Source organism: Palaemon carinicauda, chromosome 35 (genome assembly GCF_036898095.1).
Source record: "Palaemon carinicauda isolate YSFRI2023 chromosome 35, ASM3689809v2, whole genome shotgun sequence".
NCBI classification, from domain to species: Eukaryota; Metazoa; Arthropoda; class Malacostraca; order Decapoda; family Palaemonidae; genus Palaemon; species Palaemon carinicauda.
The window spans coordinates 13227184-13242183 of NC_090759.1; the positions used below are offsets into that span (position 1 = coordinate 13227184).

The 15000-nt window shown below is 32.7% G+C and overlaps 1 protein-coding gene across 1 annotated transcript in view; it reads right to left on the reverse strand.

The window, feature by feature from the left end:
* Positions 1–15000, reverse strand: part of LOC137627625 (ras-related protein ced-10-like) — a 291092-nt gene that overhangs the window by 214813 nt on the left and 61279 nt on the right. Inside the window, exon 2 of the mRNA XM_068358727.1 lies at positions 11714–11735. The gene's annotated coding sequence lies outside the window, so the exon portion shown is untranslated. The remainder of the gene's footprint in view (positions 1–11713; positions 11736–15000) is intronic.

The window sequence follows — 15000 nt, forward strand, 5'->3', positions numbered from 1 at the left end:
ATAAGATAATAAAAAATCGAATAATCAAAGTATTCAAGAAAATGAAATTCAAAAAAAGAAATTTAAATTATACTTTTTTTTTTTTTTAAATCTCACAAGAGAAAATTAATAAAAACAAAACACTAAAAGACAGTCTCACTCGAAATCGTCTTTGAAAGCAAGACAAAAAATAAGAAAAGGATCTTTATCTTCCACTTCATCATGTGAGAGAGAGAGAGAGAGAGAGAGAGAGAGGGCGGGGGTTGGACATATGTCTTTAAAGGCACGTGGTTCCCAGTCTTTCTTTCGACTATCAAGTTAAGTGTCGGTGTTCATAAAGGTTGTAACACTAGAAAAATTGCACTATCAACCAATCAAGCGCCAAGGAAATCTTTTACCTCTCTTTGTTCCACCCACCACCGCAACCAAGGGGGGGGGGGGGATCTTGTGGATAGAATAAAAACAGTGGGTAGGAAGGGGGAAAACAGAACGAGCAAAACCAATAAAAAAAAATGGAATAGATGTGAGTGGAAAAGAGAATGGGAGATAGGCTAAGGATAGGAAGGAAAAGGCATACAAAATAGAATAAATAATTACAATGAAGAAAAAAGAGAAAGGTGAGAGATGGAGGAAACGCTTAGGAGATGGAAGGAAAATCAATCGGAAGGGAGGAAAAGCCACAATGAAGAGTAAAAATTAAAGGGAAGACACTAGCTAACTGGGATGACAGAAAAGTATAATGGGAAGTAAGACAAAAAACCAAGTAGGAGCGAAGAATTAAAGAAAACAGGAAACTAGAAAGAGAATATAAAAAAAAGAAAGCTAACAGAAGAGAGAAACGAGATCAAACATATTCTCACGTAGAATAAGCAGCTGGGAGAAAGAGAGAGAAACTGGTTTGACGGATAAAGAAAAAAAAAAAAGGTCAAACCGGGTCTATTTCAATATTCCATTTCCAGGCGGCCAAGAAACGTGAAAAAAAAGTAAGGGGGCGAAGGTGTGAAAAACCAAGATCTAAATCTTGTGGAAAAACAGGTGTCAGACACGACAGACAGAACGTGATGCTACGCCCAGGGGAGGAGGTTCACTGATTTAAGGTCTACTAGTCGTAATTAGATTCACTTTAAACAAAGTGGGAATTCAAGTCTTTTTTTTTTTTCTAAAATAAAAAGCCATTTATATGTGTGTACGTGGTATATATATATATATATATATATATATATATATATATATACATTTATATATATGTATGTTTTATATATATATATATATATATATATATATATATATATATATATAATATACATATATATATATGTATGTATATATAAATTCATCTACACACACACACACATATATATATATATATATATATATATATATATATATATATATATATATATATATAATATATGTATATATACAGATGTATATATAAATTCATCTACACACACAGGCACACACACACACATATATATATATATATATATATATATATATATATATATAATATATATATATATAATCAAACACACGTTTTAAAAGTGACTCATGAATGGCAGAGGTAAGGAACAGTGGCATTGCCCTAGCAAGCAGACAATGCCCGAGATCAGCACCTAAAATCACTCTCAACCCGAGCTAGAACCAGGGACGGCCAAGCAATGGCTGCTGATGACTTAACTGGCAGACCTAAAGGCTCCACAAACTCCCCATCTTTAGCTCACAAGGATGGGGAACTGATGAGTTTAAGCGGGACTCGAATCCCAGTAAGGCGATCAACAGGCAGACACGTTACCAATAGGCCACAACAATAGGTACACATATTGGACAGATGTTACGAATAAATCAGTTGAACATAATCTTGCCTTGACCTTTCATAACTACACACCGCTGGTTTGGCAATTTATGGGAGTGTCGTTTTCAAGTGCATCTCTCAGAATACCCTCTCACCACGATATGACTACTTCCTCTCCCGCTAAGCGTGACCGGAAAGATATATATATATATATATATATATATATATATATATATATATATATATATATATATATATATATAATTTATATATATATATAATTTATATATATATTTATATATATATATATATATATATATATATATATATATACATACATTCTGCATCTATATAGATAAATAAAGATAGATAGATAGATAGATAGATAGTCAGACACTTGCTCTTTATTATCTATTGGAGATTATTATTATTATTATTATTATTATTATTATTATTGAAAGAGAAACGGCAACCCTATTTGGACAAACAGAATGCAATAATCCCTGGGGACCCAAAAGAGAAAGCAGTCCATTGGAGAAAAATAAACAAATATAAACAATAAGTCATAAAAGACAAATGAAAAATAAATACAAAATATTTATTTGTTATAAACTTTTTTTCTTTAAAATATCACCGTAATTAATCTATTTCAACGCCTTAGCAAAAATATTTTACATTTATCATTCCCTTCAGTGATACTTTTCATGTAGTTTATTTATTTCTTTATTTCCTTTCCTCATTGGTTATTTTTCCCAGTTAAAATCACTGGGAGTTTAGCAGCCTGCTTTCCCAATTAGAATTGCAGATTGACAGTAATAATAATAATAATAATAATAATAATAATAATAATAATAATAACAATAACAATAATAATAATAATAATAATAATAATAATAATAATAATAATAATAATAATCTGCAGCCTTAAATCTATAATTACTAACAGATCTTTGCTCAGACAGCAACCATATCGTTTAAAACCCTTCTAGATGACAAAAATTACTGCCATATCTTTGATCAAAAAGCATGAATAACACAAAGACACAAGCGCGCAAAAGGCCTTAATTTTGGCAATACTAAATGAAGAAACACGTAAGGACCAACTCCCAAAATCCAATAAAAACCACAAGGGAGAAATAAAAACATTCAACCCCGCCAATTAGAATAAAGAGAGAGCAACACGCTCACGTCATGAGATACTGGAAATAAAAGGGAGGTCCAAGAGTCTTGTTATTGAACGAGTCATCTATAAGGGGGGGGGGGGTAAAAGGGGGGGATATAAAAGGGGGATAACACGTCTGAAGGATAGCACCAGGACCATCTGTAAAGTAAGGGCCAGAAAAGAGTCCTTCCATGCGATGACTTAGGTTGCAAGGACTAGAGATTTGCATACAATAAGTATACTGCTAATATACTGTAAAGATAAGATATAAAACTGAAGGCGAAATCAAGTATATTTAAGGGTCATTTAAAACTGAAGATACTAATTTATGAGTGAAAGTTTTGAAGTATTGAAAAATTCAGCCGCAAAACCATAAGATGTTTTCTTACATTTTAGATTTTCCAATTTGTCAAAAAAATAAAAAAAATAAGAACTCGAAGAGACATGAAGAGAAAACTGAAATAAAAACCAAATGATAACGAAGAAGGAACACTTGTCATTAAATAAAGAATATATAGATTTAAACTAACAAACAGCAAAAAGATGATCAAAATATAAGTTACTGTTACTGTTCTCTTATTTCCTTTCCTCGCTGTGTTATTTTTCCTTGGAGCCCCTGGGCTTATAGCATCCAGCGTTTCCAACTAAGGATGGAGCTTAGATGATAATCATAATGTTGATGATGATGATAACAAACCAAACACTACAACCTTTCTAGAAATGAATGCAAAACTGACGAGAAGATTCTCAATTAGATGCCATTCGACCGCCATCGTTATTCAGTGATTGACAGGGAACCACAAAAAAAAAAAAAAAAAAAAAAAAAAAAAACGAACAAATCTTTAGAAAAGCTGTGCAGATAAGAGGAACCGGGTTTGGGCTACATAGGAGGGACCCCAAGAAGAGCTATTCATGTTGGGGTGGGGGTGGGGGTTGTGGGGGAATTTACACCTGGTGGGACTTCACACCTGTGAAAACCCACCTGGTGACGACGGTCACGTGCAGATACAGATTATTCCAGCTTCCTTTGCAGTATTAAAAAATAAATGCGGTCTCCATCATGACATTTATCAACCTTCAATACGTTCCTCAGATTTTTCACTGTTGAACCCCTTTGGTCTTTAGCATCCTGCTTTTCCAATTATTGTTGTAGCTTTAATGAAAATAATAATAATAATAATAATAATAATAATAATAATAATAATAATAATACAACCTTTACAGAAATAAATAATAATAATAATAATAATAATAATAATAATAATACCAACAACAACAACAACAACAACAACAATAATAATAGTAATAACAATAACAACAAACCAAATACTACAACCTTTCCAGAAATAAATACATAACTCACGAGAAAGTGATCGATTAGATTATAATTCGACCACCATCGTTATTCAATGATTGAGGTAGGGGGAAAAGGAGTAGGCATACCCTAGTGAAAGAGGGTGAGAAGTGTGTGTGCATATATCCACATATTTAGCCGTCATTATGACGGGTCGCGTACACCAGTTATGGAATAACAATAAAAATCAATCTGAAATATATCAGGTGAAAACTGAAACCTCCAACCAAAAACACAGTAAATCATAACTGACATCTATTTAGGGAAAGCATACGGGCATCTACGCATTAGCTCTGCGGGATATACTGTCATAAAAGGCCACTCCATTACTGACATGGCGACCTTTCACTTTACTGCTCAGCATAAAACAGAAATTTCTATTCCATTAAAGCCAATGGAGTCATGAAGAGCAACTCCCAACCAACATTCCTCCACTTTCCAGGCCAGTGGCCATCGGAAACAAGGGCCCGTTTAAATAACTTCTCAAGATGAAGATGTTCCTAATCTACATGCTCTTTTCGCAATCGTCTCAGCATTTTCCCTATATAATAAAGAGCAAGTGTCTTGCTCCAAATATATATATATATATATATATATATATATATATATATATATATATATATATATATGTATATAGATATATATATATATGTATATTATATATATATATATATTACATATATATATTTTATATATATATATATATTACATATATTATATATATACACAAACACACACACACACACACACACACATATATATATATATATATATATATATATATATATATATATATATATATGAAAGGAAAACGAGTTAATCCAGGATGTACCTGAATGGATTCGCTGGGCAGGAGTAGATGTGGTAGACCAAGAGAAACGTGGCTGATGACAATACTAAGGGAGGTTGGATCTGAGAATTAGCTTGACCTCAGAGAGATGGCACAGGGAAGAGACAAATGACGTGAATTCATTAAAGCCCTATGCATCCCGTTGGTGCCAGAGGATTAAGATAAGATTTATATATTTGTTTCCTGTCACGTCGAAGGGCATTGTCCAACTATGACTACACAGTTTATCACCGTCCTTCGGGTAGGGAGAGAAAGAGTAGTCATACCCTGGTGAGTGGTTATCCCGAGAGGTTTTAAAGAAAAAGTGAGGTGTTGGGGAGGATTGAATATGTGTGTGTGTATCTATCTAAATATCTAGCTGTCATCTTTCATGGTAGCATAAACTATAGTACCCGCAAAGAATCTGGGCGAAATAAGCCCCACCCCCCAATGACGTCACAGCCAATCACGTTGTCTCCCGCGTTAGAAGGGGTCACAATACATTTCCTTACAAACTTCAAACTAAGTATTACTAACTTACAATCACTTTAAGGGGATGTGTTGCGACTGCTGTTAACGTGGGAGACAAGATGATTGGCTATGACGTCATGGGTGAGGGCTTATTTCACCCGGAATCTCTTTCTCAGCAGCGACTGTAGTTAATACATTTAAAAGATTTTTCCTAAGATCAACACAAATCAGATCTAAAAATGAATCGGTGAAACTTCAAATGTTCAAACTTGCAGCGAATGTTTTTATGTTGAACAGGCTAACTTAAAGTATCTTTTTCTATGTTTTTTTTTTTCATGTTCTTTCTGTTCTTAAAACGCTGTTCTAATAGTTCATTACTTATCTTGTATTTTATTTTGTTTCTTTATTTCCTTTCCTAAATTACCTCTTTTCCTTGTTAAGAGCCCTTAGTCTTATAGCACCCTTCTTTTCCAACTAGGGTTGCAGCTTAGCTAGTAATAATAATAATAATAATAATAATAATAATATAATAATAATGACATTTTATTAACACAAAAAAAAGCGTATTTGCATTCGTTCCTTGAACTCTCTAAAATGGTTCATGTTGGGCGACGTACTTTAGCATCATCATAATAGCCCCACAGCAGCCCATTTTGAAGGCACCCTTGGCCTTTCTTCCTTTAGGCCTAAACTTGGAGTGGTAAATATATCTTGTTCTCGTACGTTTGATACATAAATAAATTACACACATATATATATATATATATATATATATATATATATAAATATATATATATATATATATATATATATATATATATATATATATATATATATATATATATATATATATTAGTATACAGTACACAACCCGTCAAATATGACTTAATTATTTAGATAGATATACACACACACACTCTCACTAGGGTCGATAAGAGAATCCAGATATTAATGTAATAAAATATATGGCTTATTTGAATATGAAAAACACGCCTAAATATGAAAAAATTATCATTAATCGAATAACCAAGTCACAAACATGGCAATTAGCTACGATGGTGAAGATAGGTGATGTAAAAAGAACCTGAATTCGACAGTTATAAGAACAAAAGAATTGTCTTTCTTCGTGGCTAAATGGTATCGTCACTGTCATACCAGTTTCCTGGACTAGGGTTCCATTCCCTAGCCAGCCAGAAGCTATTGTCTTTGAGTGGTTCCGCCTTGGGACACTGATCTTAAGGTCGATATGAGAATCCAGACATTAAGGTATTAAAATATATGGCTTATTTGAATGAATATATATATATATATATATATATATATATATATATATATATATATATATATATATGTATATATACATATATATATATACATATATATATATATATATATATATATACATACATATGCATATATATATATATATATATATATATATATATATATATATATATTATATATAAATATATATATATATATATATATATTTATATATATATAAATATATATATATATATTTATATATATACATATATTATATATATATATATATAGCCAAATACTTGCTCTTTATCATACATGGGAGGTATCCTGTGTGGGTTCATTATGACTATCACTTGCCCAACTGACCACAGAAAGAAGTCTTTATATCTAACATTATTTTTCAACAATTGATAACATAAACCTGGTTGGGAACATACTACAAACTTCTTCTGACTCCTCCTTACAAGCAAATAGGTAAACACGAACGAGAATACAACAAAATAATCCTCAATTGCGTCAATGATAACGTTAAATTCAATCAAATAATGAAAGTTTCAAAAGTAAATATCATTTAGCAATTTTACAAAAACGGCAAAAACACATCTATTTTTACTCTTTCAAGTTCTTAAAGACTTCCTGGAAGGAGACCAATCTCCTTTAGATCAATTAAACCCAACGGCCTTTGAGAGAGAGAGAGACCAGCGCGAAGTGAGAGCCCCCCCCCCCCCTCTCTCTCTCTCTCTCTCTCTCTCTCTCTGCTTCATACCCACACCTGAGACGGAGCTAAAATGCTTGTCTCCTCTCCTCCACTAATTCTATAACAAATGACCTTTGGAGGAATACGACAGTGACGTCATGCCAGGGCTTATGAGGTGCCAACCGTGATTCCTGAATTGCCTGACTAATGAACGGCACATGGACTAGGATCATTCATTTCTTTCACAGAAATGAATGCTGCACAAAAATGAAAACGAATAACATTCGAATGGAATGGTAGGGTACATTCACTCATAGTGGAAATATAAATAAATCAATATATATATATATATATATATATATATATATATATATATATATATATATATATATATATATATATATACTGTATAAACAGTATACACATGCATATACAGCAACAATAAACAGCCGTTTCTAGTCCACTGAGGGACAAAGGCCTCATACATGTCAATTCATACCTGGGGTTTGGCCTGTTTTTAACACCACGCTGTCTAATAAAGATTGTTGATAGTGGTTGATTTTCATCTGATCGCCATGAACAAACCAACCAAGTAAGGATGTACCTGATTGGTACAGCTTTGCTGATCATGGCGATATGCAAACTTTCACCATCCACACACACTCATATATATATATATATATATATATATATATATATATATATATATATTATATATATATATATTATATATATATACTGTATATATATATATATATATATATATATATATATATATATATATATACATAAATAGATAGATAGGTAGATATACATATATATATATATATATATATATATATATATATATATATATATATATATATATATATATATATATATATATATTTCCCTTAGAAATAATAATAACAATATTTTCGATCTACCGAGGCTAGACTCAACAAGCCAATTTTGCTGACAGAGATCCAATACCAGATAAAACGAATTCACCTCAAGAGTCAGTCGCTGTTTGTAAAGGATTTGTATCAGTTCCCTGGAGGTCTCTTTCTCGCTGTAAATTCCTGGTTTCTATTTACGTCCCTTTTAGTCCGAAATGTTCAGATTTTATCGTTTAATATGAGATTTGAGGTCAAAACAGAATAATATCAAATCTGACGTCACAACAGAACAATATCAAATCTGAAGTTACAATAGAATAATATTTAATCTGAAGTCAAAACAGCATAATATCAAATCTGAAGTCACACCAGGATAATATTAAATCTGAAATCACATCAGAATATTAAATCTGAAGACAAAACCGAATATCAAATCTGAAGTCAAAACAGAACATCAAGTCTGAATCAAAACAGAATATCAAATCTGAAATCAAACCAAAATAATATCAAATCTTAAGTCAAATCAGAACAATATCATATCTGAAGTCAAAACAGAATAATATCAAATCTGAAATCAAAACAGAATAATATCAAATCTGAAGTCAAAACAGAACAATATCATATCTGAAGTCAAAACAGAATAATATCAAATCTTAAGTCAAATCAGAACAATATCATATCTGAAGTCAAAACAGAATAATATCAAATCTGAAATCAAAACAGAATAATATCAAATCTGAAGTCAAATCAGAACAATATCATATCTGAAGTCATAACAGAATAATATCAAATCTGAAATCAAAACAGAATAATATCAAATCTGAAATCAAAACAGAATAATATCAAATCTGAAATCAAAACAGAATAATATCAAATCTGAAGTCAAATCAGAACAATATCATATCTGAAGTCAAAACAGAATAATATCAAATCTGAAATCAAAACAGAATAATATCAAATCTGAAATCAAAACAGAATAATATCAAATCTGAAGTCAAATCAGAACAATATCATATCTGAAGTCATAACAGAATAATATCAAATCTGAAATCAAAACAGAATAATATCAAATTTTAAGTCAAAACAGAATAATATAAAATCTGAAGTCAAAACAGAATAATATCAAATCTGAAGTCGAAACAGAATATTATTAAATCTGAAACCACACCAGAATAATATTAATTCTGAAATCACAACAGAATATTAAATCTGAAGTCAAAACCGAATATCAAATCTGAAGTCAAAACAGAACAATATCATATCTGAAGTCAAAACAGAACAATATCATATCTGAAGTCAAAACAGAACAATATCATATCTGAAGTCAAAACAGAACAATATCATATCTGAAGTCAAAACAGAACAATATCATATCTGAAGTCAAAACAGAATAATATTAAATCTGAAATCACAACAACATTAAATCCGAAGTCAAAACAGAATAATATCAAATCTGAAGTCAAAACAGAATAATATCAAATCTGAAATCAAAACAGAATAATATCAAATCTGAAGTCAAAACAGAATAATATCAAATCTGAAATCAAAACAGAATAATATCAAATCTGAAGTCAAAACAGAATAATATCAAATCTGAAGTCAAAACTGTATCATATTAAATATGAAGTCAAAACAGAAATCCTGTTGGCAGCGGCCGCAAATTATCAATAAAACAAGTCTCCTCCAATTAGAAATGGCAGTTTTTCTAAAGGTAGGCTAATTTCCTCTTTGATATAATTCGAATGTTATATTCTTCTAAAAATTATCAAAATTCTTAATTTACTTTCTTTCAATCATTTCTCTACAATACTGGCTTCTATTATTCATCAACTATTAAAACGGCATCAGGCAAACTCTGGAAATAGCCAATTTCAATCAACATGTATTCCAAATACGCTCAGGATTTCACGCAACATTTCCGCTGTGGAAGGTGGGAGAAACTGGGGTGAAGTGAGGATGATCACTGGGGAGTGCAAGAGAGGGCTAGTGACGTATGTACAGAAATCTACAATCTATGAAACTGTCAGAACTGACGACGAGAAATGCATAATCTGGTTGTGGGGGCCTATTGGAAGCGTCACTCCCTAACGCTCACCAGACTGGTGTTCGAGTCCCGAATAAACTCGACAGTTTCTTGTGTGTCTGCAACCTCACCATCCTTGTGAGCTAAGGATGGGAGTATGAGAGAGGCTATAGGTCTAGCTGCTGAGTCATCAGCAGTCATTGCCTGGCCCTCCCTGGTCCTAGCTTGGGTGGAGAGGGGGCTTAGGTGCTGATTATATGAATATATGGTTAGTCTCTAGGCCTAGGGGTTGCCCTGCTAGCAAGGGCAATGTCATTGGCCCTTGCCTCAGCCATTCATGAGCGGTCTTTAAACTCAGAAAGCCATTGGCGCAACCCAATCGTATATCAGAACCAGTTTTGTACCAACCAGTCACTCTAAGGTACAGTTAGACACAGGAATCCCTGGTACACCTCACTTCAAGGAAGTACTCGCTGTAACACCCTTACTTCGCGGTGAGCAACCAAAAAAGATAGGTAAGGGAGAGCTGGGCTAAACAGGAACTCGCCGTGCAATAAGGGTGCAGCTGGGTGCACTTCCTCACAGTGAGGTGTACCAGGAATTATTCGTTATGTCCAACTGTGCATATTCTAAAACACACCGTTTCTTTCATAACTTTCAAACGCCACCTAGTTGTCGGGAACCACAAGAAAAGTTTACATGTCGAAAAGTGACATGACGCCTGTCAAACTTCGTTGACATTAGTCATTATTACCCACGATGCAAGGACGATACGAAGTTTGGTACAAAATATGATTGCCGACATTATAAAGCTTGATTTTCTACAGCACAATGATAGCTCTATTTCCGATCAACCCTTTCACTGCCAATGGTGAATTCAACAAAAATTACGATGTAGCAAAATCTTTAAACACCACACAAATCCTATATAGCTTGTTGATATTAATTAGAAATTTCCCACCAAAACCTTTCCAATGAATACCAATTTGCAATTGTTTGGGTGATTTTAAAAGAAGTTTTAATTTTTCAAATTTTGACCAAATCACCAATGGCAGTGATAGGGTTAAAATAATCCACGCAACTTTGCCTTGTTATAAGCGATTATATTTGTGACAAGGAAAAGATTAAACATAAAACGAAACAATACGAAAGTTAACTTTCATGTATGAATACTTTAACGTCTAAGAAGGCTCAGTTTTAACATATATCTTAGAGCGAAAGTCTAACAAAATCAGAAATATTATTCTGGCACTTCTTACCTTGGAAGATCCACTCCTTGCTCTGTAAAAGGAAGAGAAGGGGAACTATTAGAATATATCAATATGAAATTATTTGCACATAGAAAATAAATGTACAGCAATTTCGTATTACTATAAATATGGCAATAATAATAATTAACTTGAAACATATTGCTGACAGTATAGTAATTCAAGTAAAAAAAAAAAAAAAAAAAAGTTTATTGACAACAACATCAGAGATATTCGTGAATAAAAAAATGCATAAAAGCCGGTTAAACGACCTATATATCTCGACACAGCTCAAACAAATCTGGTTAATCAACTCGATAAAGATGAAGCAGCAATTACCGACTAAATGAGGAACTAAAAAAAAGAAAACACCTCGCAAAGAAGCCTGTGATCATGTTATAGCTGATAGGAAAGATTGGTAAAAGAGAAATGAGGGTTCAGTTGAACATAAGTACACAAAGATGGATTAAAATACAAGCAAGCTGAAGCCACTTTTGGTACGCAAGTATGTATGAGCGATCAAACAGTAGGTGGTGTCTGTAACATAAATGATTTGAAATCAGTTATATTCACTGGCGGTTGATATTAATTTCAGAGGCAAAATAACATGAAAAAGACAAAACACACGATACGAATTTCATGCTTTTGTTGGACTGAGGCAGAAATAAAAATTGGGGGAAATATCACAAAGGTTAGAAAAAAATACTCTATAATGCAAAAAGCATTTTAGGCCAGCATCTATGAACAATCATATTGCTGAAACTATATAAAAAAAAAATATTTTATTCCACTTTTTTCTGTTTCGACATGCTAGCCCAAGGGTTCACATTGGACTATGTGCTGGTCAAAAATTTTTGCTATCAACATTATTAAATTCTTCCAAAATATATAAGTTTATATTTTTGAATTATGCAATAAGAATACATTTTTAATATCAAGTTTAAGCAACAAGCCTACTTTTTCCAAAGTATATTTCAACAATTACGTAAATCTGAACAAAATACACTGCGCACGTATACTAGGCAAAAATAATAACCTAACCTATTACTACCCAAAAAAAAAAACATAACAATAAGTAAAACTAAATTAACAAACTAACATCTGGAGGTTACATGGTTTAGGACTGAACCCTTAATTGAAGTAATGGTTCATTGAAATTGCAGTCAGGATTATAGGGAGGTCATCTCTGTAGATGATGTTCCTATAGCACGCACTTGCAAAATTCTTTTCAAACACTTCAATCAAAAAGGGGCAAACTGGCTGCAGCCTGTCCCCGACTAAGTCCCAGTCCACCCCGACCAGGTCCAAGTCAGTTCCAACCGGTACCAGACTCTAACCACGACCTCGGCCCAGTCTCCCACCGACCAGGTACCAGCCCCTACCCCACCAGGTACCAGGTCCGGCCTCCCTAACTATATCCTACCGTCCCAGGTCTCGTCAGTTATGACAGCCGGGCAATCTTTCAAATGGAGTTTCCCTCAGAGAGATTTTTGTCCCTGATATGGCATCAAAATTACTTGAAAAAACAGGAAATTATCTGACTGGGGAGACCCACATCAAAATAATGCATTTATGATTTAATATTTTTTTAAGGTTATTAGTACCTGAATCTCTAAACTTTACTTTTATTGACATGATTTGGAAAGTTTCATGTACAGTATCTAAATTATATTCATCATTTAATACTTGAAGAGGATAAAAAGAAAAAATAAATAAAAGGAGCAATTAATAATACACAACAACGCTGCCCTAACAGTATTCACTATCAATTTATTTATTACTTAATACATGATGAAGATACAAAATAGAAAATAAAAAAAGAGCAAATAATAATACACAGCCTAACAATATTCGTTATCTCATTCAACTCATTCCAATCATTCCACGAAATTAAACCCTTGTTATTGTCTAAATATGCAATTTGGTTAAAGAACATAAGTATTCCTCTTAGAATCTGACAAGACCCTTTTCAAGCAAAAATCTACAATATATTTAAAAAAAGTTTCCTCTGTGGCTCTATCACAAAAAATATTAGGGTATTTGCATTTTTGCACTAATATCCATAAAAAATAATCAAAACCGTTGTTCAAAGCAACTGTTGCTTGAAGACGACGTTATTATTGTTGTTAATATTATTATAGCAAAGCTACAACCCTAGTTGGACAAGCATGACGATACAAGTACTAGGGCTTCACCAGAGAAAAATAGCCGAGTGAGGAAATAAAACAAATAAACAAACTACAACAGAGGTAATGAACAATTAATATAAAATAGTCTAAAAACAGTAACAACAATAAAATAGATCTTTCATATATAAACTATTAAGAGAGACTTGTGTCAGCCTGCTCAACAAAAACATTCGCTGCAAGTTTTAACTTCTGAAGTGCCACCGATTATTAATAATCAAGAGGTAGTTTGTCTTGATCCTTTTTTTTCAAATCACAGTCGCTGAAAAAACTGTATAGGTAGAGGGGAAGAGAATGAACGGACAAATGCAGAATAAGAGATAAGCAGCAATAAAATGGAGCACATTTAATAATGTACGCAGTTTGTTGTCTTACGTAAAAAGTGTGCAATATCGTTACTTCAGGCATAACTTTGGAATCTCTCTCTCTCTCTCTCTCTCTCTCTCTCTCTCTCTCTCTCTCTCTCTCTCTCTCTCTCTCTCTGATGATTATATTATTGTAACTCTGCATACATTTCTGATGGTTCAAATTTCAGAAAGAGAATACATGATCTTACTCCTAGCATTGACACAAACTCTAAACTGACTTCGTCACAAAATAGGAAAAAAATAAGCATTGCAAAACAGAGACAAAGTGTTCAATACAAAAAAAAGAAAAAAAAATGTCTCATACGGGACAAAACAAGCTTATGGATACATCCAAGCAATAATTGCCAAGAACGGGAAAGACTAGCGATTGTAAAAAAAAATTACAATACACCAATTCTGTGTGTGTGTGTGTGTGCGTGTGTGTGTGTGTGTTCTTTAAACATTATCCGCTGCGGAATTTCCTATGCAGAGAAATTACGCTACCATGACCTCATTTGTAATTATGCACAGAGGGCTCATCCGTATCACGTTGATTCACCTACAGACACAGCGCAAATTACCTCTTACCTGCACTGGATATCACGGCTCCCTTTCAAAAATGTCTGTAAATTAATCTGTCTATTCATTTCGAGTCCTTCCTCCACTCCTGTCTTTGAACATTTCTGACTTAATCCTTACATTCACTAGTCTACATCGTTAATTCATTTCTCGGATATATACATGCAAATCTATATTATGCTCCCCA